Source organism: Acinonyx jubatus, chromosome A2, assembly GCF_027475565.1.
Source record: "Acinonyx jubatus isolate Ajub_Pintada_27869175 chromosome A2, VMU_Ajub_asm_v1.0, whole genome shotgun sequence".
NCBI classification, from domain to species: Eukaryota; Metazoa; Chordata; class Mammalia; order Carnivora; family Felidae; genus Acinonyx; species Acinonyx jubatus.
Window position 1 is genome coordinate 27,753,180 of NC_069383.1, and position 12,619 is coordinate 27,765,798.

A 12,619-nucleotide genomic window follows, 5' to 3' on the forward strand; every position below is an offset into this window, starting at 1 on the left:
ATGAAGTGAAACGTGATGATGCATGCAACACACTTAATACAACACGTGCACAGAGTATAGGCTCGTTCTATTCCAGCTATTAGAATTACCAAAACTATTATTACCATCGCTATTTACCCTAAATGAAGGGGAGGGTGGCTGTATCCCCTTCATCGGGTGTCCCATAAACTTGGTGTGGCAAGGAGGGTTGAAAGAAATCCTATTTGGACAAATACAAGGTCCCAGCACATGCTGATTTTCATGTGCCATCCCCATATCAAAAACGAGGAGATGGAGGTAAAAGGAGATTACAAAACTTATGCAGGGTCATGTAGAAAAATAGCAGAGTTCAAATTCAAGCCTGAGTAGTTTTCTCTGTCTTGATAGCTAAACATTTCCAACATAACCCTTAGCTTCTTAGAGTCATCCACACGCACTACCGGAACTTCCGGTAGTACATACCGGTTATGGCATTTCCCTTTTCAGTTTCTATCTTGGTCCTCTTCTCACCCTAATAAACTGCTGCTCAGTCTTCAAGTTGTAGCTCCAATGTTATCTTCTTGGGGACTTATGAGGTCTTTTCTAAGACTACCAGGAAAGGGGGTCTCTCCCACCATTGGACTCACACTGGATTTGGGGTTTCGTTGAAGATACGGTCCATTCGTTTATGCCAGCACTCTTAACCTGGGGTCTATGGCGGGGGCATCAGAGGGAGGTCTGTGAATCAGGCATATGGATATGCATTTGAACGTACACTGGGACAGAAATGCACACACAACAGTAATTTTTATGTGATTTTTTCCCCCAAACGCCTTAGTGAATACATTATTTCTGTGTCTATTATGGCTGCTCCTATAGACATGCCCTGTATCCTCATCAGTGTTGGCATATGTCAGAACAGCTTTCCACTGGTAGGAATTAAAATATGTGCCCTGCCATTATGATGATGAGCATCTGTCTTTGTTTACATCAGGATTGGCTTAAGTTAGAAAATGTCAAAGAAAATAATAAGGAAGAAATACCAAATATTTTTTGGCTCTGCTTCCTCCTACGTGTGACAGAACACCACAGCCCGAGTTGTTTTGGCAGGATGACTTCTTGTCAATGGAAGGAACGCGAAACCAAAAATGCAGGACTAGTATCTCATAATTTTTCTTCCAAAAATTTGCAAGTGTAGATCTTTTCTAAGAAAAGAAGACTAGGGTTGAAAAGGCAAGACTTTACCAAAATTGGGTGGGCCCTAATGAATCAGCCTGCTCTTAAAATAACAACAAAGTAAGTGGTAAAATCTGGGTACCCCCAAAATGGTCAAGTTAGTATATGGTTTGGGGCAAAGGAGACAGGTTAAAGCAGTACCTCCAAAAAAATGAAATTATTCCATGATGGTCGACTTTTTAAAAATAATGTTTTGAGGCATCCAATGGAGGAATTGGAAGCTGCGTTATGCAGCCAGCTGATGCCTTCAAAAATAAACTCCTATTTAGCAAGTCCATTCAGAAATTTCAAATCCATCAATATCTTTGAAATGCTGAGAAGTTTCTTCTGCAAATATAACTCGTTGGGCACTTTGTGAATAAACAGAACATCTGTGGTGCTTGTGACACAGCTTAGAGGAAGAATCTTTATGCAGTAAGTTCTACACCCATTGCTTTCTCTGGCCCTGCTTGTCTATGGTAAGGTATCAACTTTGTTAATACCTGGTGCCTTGAATCATTGCCTTTTCAAAATGTTTTCTCATGAAATGAAAGCAGAATATGAACTCCTTCTCTTTTACAAATCTGTGATACAGAAATATGCTGACAACTTGAAACCCCGCAACTCTTTAAAGTACTTCTGATCAGACAACCTGAAAATTGAAACATGAACTCTTAATCTTCCCTCTGCTGACATCAACAGCATTCCGTTGCTGAAGACAAAACTCAGTGATGTGAAGCCGGTGGAAATTAAACAACATAAATCCACTATCCATGTCAGATAATCTTGGAATATCTTGGCGTTCTCTTATGATAAGCCCACTGTGTCTTTTGTGAACATGAACTGATTCTGTTTGCTACAACATGCCATTGTGAGCGCAGCTTTTCAGCCTGTGTTCCCGTCAAAGCAGAAAGTCTACAGAAAGGTGCCTAGACATCACGCCAGACACTATTCAGTAATTTCAGCTTCTCATTCAAGCCATGGGAGAGATGCCTTCTCATTGAAGTTTATTTTTTAGCAAAGACAAACTTTATGGTTTAATTTTATTTGTGCACATTGGATTTCTTTCTTTCCTTCTTCCTATTTTTTTAGAAGGTTGCCTGAAATTAATTTTGCATGTAAAGGAGGATGGAAAAGGCACAATTCTTTATAAAAGTGTTTTGATCTAATGCAACAAAAGCAGCTATATACATAATTTTGTTTTTCGTTGTATATAAATATCTCTGAGAAGAAAAGCTAGCTTTCACCAGATTCCCAAAGCCTCTATGATACAAAAAGGGTTAAGAATAATAGCATGAAGTTAAACATATCTTGAGGTCAGAGAATCTTTATAATCCACTCCCCTTTCCACAGCACCTGGGAGAGTGACTGCAATTAATGCCCAGAATGTTGGTCATGGTAGTTATGGTTTTCCCATTCCCTAAAGGATGTTGACCACAAGAGACAGAGTTGGCTGAATGAGCAGGTACACTCGTGAAAATTAATTTTAAAACTGAGCGCAAATCTCTATTCCTCATCAAGACAAGGAAGAAAGCTTCTTTATTAAATATCTTATGGCCTGGAAAAGGAAAATCTGACTGGGAGGATGTAAAATGAAAATTTGTTTCCTTTTGTTGATTCTACAAAATGGTGGGGGAGAATTTTTTTTTACGTGTACTGCATTTCCATACTGGATTCAAAGTCAAAGTCTTTAACAATTAAAGTAAACATCATTAGGATATTGATATTTTCGTGGGCCATATTATGTCCCTTCGAAATTCATACATTGAAGTCCCACCCCAGTACCTCGGAATGTGACTTTATTTGTAGACAAGGTCCTTGCAGAGGTAATCGAGTTAAAATGAGATCACTAGGGTGGCTTCTAATCCAATATGACTAGCATCCTCACAAAGAGGAAATTTGAACACATACAGGATGGATGGAAGACACAGGGAGAGGATGGCCATTTACAAGTCAAGGAGAGAGACCTGGAACAGACCCATCTCTTATGCCCCTTGGAGGAAACGAATCCTGTGGACTCCTTGACCCGGGACTTCTATCCTTCAGAACTGTGATAAAATAAATTTCTGTTGTTTAAACCACCTACTCTGCAGTGCTTTGTTAGGGCAGCCCTAGCAAGCTAGAACATATATACAGAATAAATCCCAGGAACTCCAGACAAAGACCATGAAAATAGGCTAGGGGGACCCTGGAAGTAACACTGAACTGGGACACAGAGGCAGATAGGATTATTAATCCCTATGACCACCGCCTAAGGAAGGAGAAAGCTCTTCAGCTCTAACATAGATCAGCAGCTCAGAGCTTCAAAGTTTTAAGTTCTTCCATCATACTTTAAGTCTATCAGATAACGTGATGCCTCTGGTATAGGAGTCAAGATTTGTGTGTCTAATTAGTAATTTTTTTTTCATGCACAGAAGTGTAAAATATAAAATCTCAATGTGAGGGGTAGAGGAAAAGGAGGAATTATAAAAGCAGCCTGAAAATAAATCCTTACTTTATTGGGCTCCGGCTACAATCGACTTGGCTAACCTGCTTCTGCTTTTTGCATAGCAAGTATTCAGTTGCTTTTCTCTGCCCCTATTCCCACCTCTGGAGGAACGTGGGTGTTTCCTGGCTCCTCTCCCTTTATACCCTCTCATGGTTTCAGGTATCACCTTAATGGCCTTGGACTCCTGTTGTCCTTCAGGCTTGAGTTTGCATCCTGGCTGTGCCCTTTACTTCCCGTGGGTTGCTTTGGGCAATCTGATCAGCCTTCCTGAGGTCTGAGTTTCTTTAGATCGCAACAGTATCACCATCCCAAGGTGTTATGGAGCGTGAGCGAGAAACTGCCTCTAAGCTCTCAGCACAGGTGTGGCCCAGAGCAAGTGTGCAATAAATGAGAGCTGAATTAAAAATAACAACAATACAACAAACCGGTATATGGTACTTACTATGTGCCCAACACTGATCTAAAAGCTTTACATGTATCAGCTCGTTTAATTCTCACAACAGATGAGGAAACTCAGGCACAGAGAAATTATGCAACTTGCTCAAACTCACACAGTCAGTAAATGATGGTTCTTCATTACTCAGGTAGTCTGACTCCAGACACTATCTTCTCAAAATATTAGGCATACTGTATCTCTCCGACTATTATTATTATTTATTAATGACATAGCCCTTCTTTTCTCCCTTGAGCTTCCGAATCGTATGGCTTAAAAACAAAAATAAAGGGGTGCCTGGGTGACTCAGTCAGCTAAGCGTTCGACTTCGGCTCAGGTCAGGATCTCATAGTTCATGGCTTCGAGCCCCACATCAGATTCTGTGCTGACAGCTCAGAGCCTGGAACTTGCATTAGATTCTGTGTCTTCCTCTCTCTCTGCCCCTCCCCTGCTCTCTCTCTCTCTCTCAAAAATAAATAAACATTAAAAAATTAATAAAAACAAAAATGAAAACAACAACAACAACAACAACAACAACAAAACTCTCTGGATACCTCACAGTCACCTCAGATGCAACATGCTCAAATGAGTCCCCACACTGCTCACCATCCCTGCTCCTTTCTTGGGAGTGGATGGCATATAGCCCAGCGAGAAACCTGGCGTCACATCAGATTCCTTGTTTTCCCTAACCTTCCCACACCCCAGCAATCTATTGATTTCTATTTCTATCCTCTTCTCTCCATCCCTAAAACTTCCCTTGAAGTTCAAGACGTCATTGTCTCTGCTCTAGATAATAGCAACAGCCTTCCAACTGGTTTTTCTGCCTCTAGGCTCAAAGAGCCCGTATCTCCTTACCTCACCTTCTCCACAGATTTGTTTTTAAGTTTATTTATTCATTTTGGGAGAGAGGAAGAGAGAGAGAATCCCAAGCAGGCTCCGCAGCACTGTCAGCACGGGGCCCCATGTGGAGCTCCAGTCATGAACTTTGAAATCGTGACCTGATCTCCAACAGTTGGACACTCAGTTGGACGCTCAGCGGACTGAGCCACACAGGCATTCTCCACAGATGTAAAATACAAATCTGACTGTTTCAATGCTGCCTAAAGGATTAATTTGGGGTTCATTAGCATAGCCCAGAAGACCCTCATATATGACTGCTATCTACCTCTCCAGCCTCAACTCCCCCTCCTACCAAGTCCCATACCTCCCTGAACTTGACTAATTTTCTGTTGTTCTCTTCATCCTGCTATCCTTCCATCCCTGTCTCAGTCTCTCTTTCGGTCTCTCTTTCTCATCCACCGTGTTGTTTCACAACTAGTATATTAGAGTCTACGTTTTTAAAAAGTTATTCAGTTTATCCACTAAGAGTACATAAAACAATCACAGGGAAGATATGATCACTTACTTTCCCACCATCTCTCTTTGTCTCTCTGTCTCTGTCTCTCTTTCGGTCTCTCTCATACACCATGTTGTTTCACGACTAGTATATTAGAGTCTACATTTTAAAAAATTGCTCAGCTTATCCACCGGGAATACATAAAACAATCACAGGAAGATATGATCACTAACTTTCCCACCCACCATTTCTCTCCCTGCCAAAATACTCACCAAATTAAATTTGTTACTTGAAGAAAAATAAAATCGCTTGAAAATCAGTTTTATAAGTAAGCAAATTTTTAGAGAATCATCTCTCAAAGACATAAAACTTCTAAAGCAACCACACACCAGCCATTATTTATATTCTGTTTTTAGCATCTTAATACCTCATGTTCTATCTGAAAGATAAAATGACTGGTTTTCTCCTGGTGACATAATGGACTAGCATGTGACCAGTTATCATTTCTCTTCTCTGAAACCAAAAGCTTCAAGGACATAGAGATGGAACTGTTGAAAAGGCCTTGGGATTGACACGGTTATGCGCCTGCCCCTGCTGCTGAAAATGTACAGTTTGTCACTGTGTGTCACGAATGTCAGGATGAGGCAAACTTGTGGTAGCCCATCCAGTCTCCCTCTTTCTTTGAATGCCAGTTTCCCATTTAATCCATAAAAGTTACATATTGAAAGTACAGTTGAAACTGAGTGCCCCTTGATCACCTGCGCTCTGGGTTGAGCACTCAGAAAAATTCTCAGTAGTTGGTAGATGGTGCTGCGGAGTAAAAAGAAGAAATCGGAAGCAGCCCTAAGTTCTACGTACCGTTATTTCATCTCCTAACCTGAGGGGAGAGCAGTATTGTGTAATGGCAGAATGCACAGGCTTGGAAGTCAAAGTCACCAGGGTCTTCTTTGTAGCTGTACCTATGTGACGATGGAGAAGCACTTAATCTAAGGCTCTGTTTCCTCATGCGAAAATAAATAAATAAATAAATAAATAAATGGGAAGTTGTGTGTAAAACATATAATTAAATATTGAATAACAAATGGAAGCTCTTCTTATTTATGAAGAGTGATCGGGCAGTGATTGACAATTTCAGGAAAGCTAGTTCTTAACATCAAATGGGAATGAGACATTACTAAAATCTTTAGTCACTGAAACCTCTCACCATTCAAGTATTTAAGTTTTGTATATGATTCAGGAAGTATACCTTTGGCTGCTCAACTTCCAAAAATATGTATATACTACATGCTATAATCTTAATGATTTTTTCTACTTTTATAAAATGACTAACCCAGAAATCTTTTCTCTGATCTTCAATTAAGAGAAAAATAAAGTAATCCATAATGATATGTTCTCCAAAAATTACATAATTATATATTAACCCAAGCCCATCCTTGTCCTTATATCTATTATTTAGGATTAGCAAGTTGGTGTGGGGGAAGAAATATATTTCAGTAAAAACTGTATGTGCTACCTTCTACTCTGAAGTTTGTTATTAAAAATGTGTTGTAATGATGAAATAATTGGAAACCAAGTAAGTGAACAAAGTTGGATTAACACAATGTGTTAAAACTTTATAGGGTCTAGTTAGAAACACAGCACATCAGTCAAAAGACAGACACTCCTAGATGTATTAATTTTTTTCTGATAATAGTTGCATATTGGCATAATAACTCACTGTGCCAGAAGTAGGCAATTTGTTTTCAATCAAATCAAACCTACTTATCCTTTTTAAGTAAAGAACAATTATAAATATGTCTTATTGAATATAATACTCCTCAAAATGAAAATTTTAAAGCCAGTCTTAGATTCCAAGTGTAAACTCTAAATCATCTAATAGAGGGAAAACTCAGGATCTTATATAAAGCCTTCAGATAAATAACGATCACTTTCCAAGTACCTACCATTCTGATGGCAAGCACTGCACTAGCTAACTTTTGTTTATTTTTTTCTAGTCTTCTCAAAAACTGGCTTTTCACATTTGAGGAAACAAAGTCAGAGAAGGCAAGGGACTAACCCAAAGTCAACAACTTGCTAATGTTTAAACTGGGATTAGCTTATTCTTGTATCTTCCTACTAGGGGTTAGGCTTCCCATGAAAAACTGTCTTATTTTGTTTAAAAGATACTTCTTACAAAAGAGTTATTTGCCAAAACTTCATATGGCTGTATAGCTCATGAAAACAATGAGATTCAGTGGGTAGAGGAATTTGTAGCTCTTCGTGACTAATGTACTTTTAAAATATACTAACGATCATTAAATCCAAATACCCCATGAAAAATAATAGGCAATAGAAATAAAGTGTTCTTTTAAAACCTGGTCTTTGGTTTCCTGTTTCATATTATAATTGGTTGATGTCTGAAAAAGTCTGTGTTCGTTTTCAGAAATGGCAACAATCTCCTAAAATAGAGTCTGGGCATAAATGAGAAACAAAACGAGCTATACTCTTTAAAAGAAAAAAAAAAAGAAATGTCTTGGCAAGAAAAAAGAATGCCCTTAACAATCTATGAAAAAACATGAACTTTAGTATTTAAGAACCAAGTTTATGAATGATTGGTAACGACAGAACTTGACAATGCCCAGTGTTGGGAAGGAAAACTTTCTTTGTCTCATTCGCTATTGCTGAGTTCCTTCGTTGAAACAGACGTGTTAGAAGAGAATTCTGCAGTGTCTGTCTACATGGAAATGCACATACCCTTTAAATTAGCAATTCCACCTCAGCCTGGCAAAAGTGTGCCAATACATACACACACACATACCTACAAATGCTAACTACATTTTTGATAGAGGAGACAAAATCTTGAGAAAATGAAATGTCCACAATAAGAATTTGAAAAGAATTGCCAGATAGGGTACAGTGAAGCACATTGTGGTTACTACAGATACTCCAAGTACATTGTCATGCGGGAAAAGCAAGTTGTAGACCATTGTGGACACCATAGGCCTATTTATGTTAAATATATTGTTAAATTAAACAAAAATGCCCTTAGACTGATGTGGCTGTATTGCGGTGGCAGCCTATAGAGGCAAACCAAAATCTTAACCTACAAATGCCTCAAAGTCACAAAATTAAAACACTAGGTTCAACCAGTCATAAACAGCCAATAGGCATAAAGCTTTAGCCAATCAATAATTTCCTTTCTTGCTTCCCTTCTTTTCTCTGTATGAGTCTTTCCCCTGGTCCTTGTCTGTGGAGCCCTCCTAACCACTTCTGGTTTGGTGCTGCCCGATTTGAATCAGTTTTTGCTCAAATAAACTCTTACAATTTTTACTATGCCTCAGTTTATCTTTTAACAGTATACACGCACATTCGCTTTTATATTTCTAGGAAATTTCTGGAATTACATAGAAGAAACTGTAACCGGGAGTTATCACTGGTAGAGAGAGGAGGGAAGAGGACTTTTAGTTTTCCACTGTGTAATTTTGTATTATTTCACCATAAGCAGCAATGACTTTGTAAGAACAAAAAGGATTTTAGAACAGCATAATACAAAAGACTGTACAAGTGATTCTATTTAACAAAATTATGAAGGGCACCTGGGTAGCTCAGTTTGTTATGCCATCAGCTCTTGGTTTCAGCTCAGGTCATGACCTCCCAGTTTGTGGGTTCAAGTCCTTCATTGGGCTCCACGCTGACAGTGTGGAGCCTGCTTGGAATTCCATCTCCCTCTCTCTGTCCATCCACCTCCTTTATCAAATAAATAAACTTAAAAAAAAAGTTATTAGAGGTACAGGAAGTGAGGTCCCCACCTGCTAACATCTGGGATGGAAGTGAGCGTTGCTGGGGCCCGGATGTGAGGAGAAAGGGACTGACTGTAGGCAGAGCGTGTCTTCACCCAGCCCTTGGATTCCGCTCCTTCATTTCCAACCTGGAAGAAATTTACATCTATTCCCTGGACCATGAAAAGCTATGACAATCCCCCTGTGATAAAAACCACCAGATCAGAGCCTAAAGGATTCCTTACCCTCTTATCAAGTGCAGAAAGAATCATCCTGATGTCGAAAGCAAAATGGTTTCGACCATTTTGACTTGTCCCTTCAGTGCTCGCCACCAGGTACGTCTGGCGAAATCAGTCATCATATCTTCAGCTATGACGATAAAAGTCATGTTGAGCAGGATGTTGTCAACCAAACCAGGAACCTTGCTCTCTGGCTGAGAGCAAATGGCAGTGTCCTCCTTGGGATGGAGACTGGGATAAAGATCTGGGGGAAACAGACCAGCACCCCATTTGTCTGGGGGCACAGCCAACTATGTGGCAATAATAACCCTGCAAACAACATCGTTGTGGAACGTGAGAGTAACCTGGCTTCAGGCATGCGTGCTCTCTCTGCTGAATGTTCTGCCATGGAAAAACAATGGAAATGTACGGCAACTGAAGATCTATCTCATCAAATGCCAGACCCTAGAAGTCTCTTGCTTCTTCCTGCTACCAGTGGGTTCTTCATTTTTCCCCCTCCTAATCTAGTCATAGAAAGATAAACTGCCTGTGACTTTAAAAAAAAATTTTTTTTAATTATTGAAGCTTAAAAATGTGCAATAATAATTTGAATCATTTTGAGTACTTTTACAGCTCCGTCTTGAATCAAATATTAAACCAAGTTTAGTCATACAGAAGTAAGATCTATCACAAAAAACTTTCCTTTTTCCTTACAGGAAATTTAATGCCTCAAAGAGTTTACCTTAAGACCTTAGTGACTTTGTACTATAACCTGTGAGTACACAGCAGATTGGATTTGACACATCCCAAACAATACCACCATTTTGAGGCTTCATCCTTTTTACTTCTTAAAGGAAGTCTGAGGCAAGAAGAGGCAATGACTGACATTTGTGACATCTGGGCAGATGAGTTTTTTTCTTCTCTCCCACCTTCTCTCTCCACCTCCTCCCTTCCCTCTCTCTTTGGTTGCAAACAAAGGAGAAAAAAACAAAGAGAAAACATATAATTATGATCAAAGAGAAAAGCATTTGTTTTGGTTTTTTTGTTTGTTTGGTTTGTGTTTGTTTTTGAGAAAAAGCACAAAAGGGGGAGAAGCAGAGAGAAAGAGGGAGACAAAGAATCTGAAGCAAGCTCCAGGCTCTGAGCTGTCAGCACAGAGCCCAACGCTGGCTCGAGCTCACAAGCTGTGAGATCATGACCTAAGCTGAAGTCTAGATCGTGACTTGAGACAAGGTCAGATGCTCAACTGACTGAGCCACCCAGGCACCCCTGCATTTTTTCAGCTTTTTATCGAGCACCTTCCCTGTACCAAGAATTATGCTATGTCACAGTATCCAAAGCACATACCTTGCCTTCACTGAGTTTAGCTGGGAGTGGGGTGGAAGGGATATAGGCCAGAAGTCACTCTTCCATTGCAGTGCGAAGTTACATGGCAAGTAAATGTCTCATAGTCCTCAAATATCTACACAAAATAATATGTACCTTACTGTCCTCTTCCTTAATAGGTCAGACACCATCTAAAGATCACTATTACTTTACCAGCAGCCAATTTATAGAAAAATTGGGGAAATTAATTTCTTTCCTGACTACCTCATTAATAAAGATGAGCATTTAGGAAATATTTCTCATTTTGTGGACTTCTACTCTTTGTTTTGTCCTAATCACTCCTATGGGATATCATTTTTCCTGTTAGCCACTTTTATGTCAGCCAATGTTTGCTGTATTGAATCCAACAATGAATTCTCCTGGATGGATATATTTATCCAAAGTTCACTGCCAAGAGTTTTTTTTTTTTTAATTTTAAATTTTATTTTATTTTTTGAGAGAGAGAGAGAGGGCATGCGCATGTAAGCAGGGGAGGGGCAGAGGGAGAAGGAGAGAGAGAATCTCATGTAGGCTTCATATCCAGTGCAGAGCCCAATGTGGGACTAGATCCCATGGTTGTGAGATCATAACCTGAGCTGAAATCAAAGGTCAGAAGCTCAACGGACTGAGCCACCCAGGTGCGCCAAGAGCTTTTTTCTTTTTTAAGCACCATTTCCTGTCTTCATCACTACTCAGCAAGTACCCTTAAATTACTACTCATGATCTCTTAGTAAACGTCTGCTTTTTTCCAACATATAGAATGTATCTATATAATAAACCTGACGGTCTACTTTATATCCATACTCCTTTCCAGTTCACTTTCAAAAATAAAAGCAGGTACCTTCTTTAATAACTTTGAAACTAAGCCCTCTGCTGTACCTGCGAGACTGGTTTTGTATGACACTTGAGAGTTTAGGGATGCAATCTGTATCTAACAAATGAATTCCGCACCTTTTGAAGCTACCTTGCTCAATTCCTTTAGCATACTGTGTTAACAGGATGAAACTATGTTTCTATAGCTCTCCCATCTTTAAAATGTTTGTATATGCCACATTCTATGGACAATTTCGGTTGACATATCTATCATCCCTATCAGTGTGCAAGTTCCTGAAGAGCAGGGATACCATTTGTGTCTCAGATACAAACAGGATCCTTAGTGAAAATACAGGATCTAAGAGGAAATCCAACTTTGCTTCTGTAAACCTGATTGTATATAAAGTTGTGTATTACATAAATTGTTCCTGCTAACTCTCTTTTTCTGTTTAGTGGTCTCTTTTCTTACTGGGTTCATGGCCAAGTCTGCTATGGAAGAAGTCTACAGTTTTGACATTCCACTTGACAACAGCAATACAGATACCTTCCCACATCCAATAAAAACATATCCACCTCCTTCCTCCTACAGACACTTACACAATTAGTTCTGAGGCCAAATACTTTCTGTGTATTATATTAGTCAATCCTTTCAAGAATCCTAAAAAGTATATAGCATTGCCATTATATAGAATAGAAGGTTAGTTCCCTCAGGCTTGTATAGTGATTAAATAAATGTTGGAGGCTGGGATTTGCCCTTACAACTGTCCAACTCCAGAATTCATGCCTTTTCCAATTTGTCTTGCAGCCTCCATTCTTTCTAAGTCCTGATCATCTGAAAGCCATTTATGTATTCTAAGTAAACTAGTCCATATAGAGTATCCTTCCCAGATCATTATCAAATTGTCTCTTTTCATGGTTTACTTATGAAAACATGGTTTTGACAATAGAATTGTGATTGGAGGCGAGAATAAAAGACAGAGCTAAGGAAAAGGGCAACATTGGTCCAAGAGGGCCTACGTTGTGAAAAGCGGCCAT

The 12,619-nt window shown here is 39.3% G+C and overlaps 1 pseudogene; it reads left to right on the forward strand.

Moving 5' to 3' along the window:
- Positions 1–270: 270 nt before the first annotated feature.
- LOC106970606 (gametocyte-specific factor 1-like) lies at positions 271–9,934 on the forward strand (annotated as a pseudogene).
- The last annotated feature ends 2,685 nt before the right edge of the window (positions 9,935–12,619 follow it).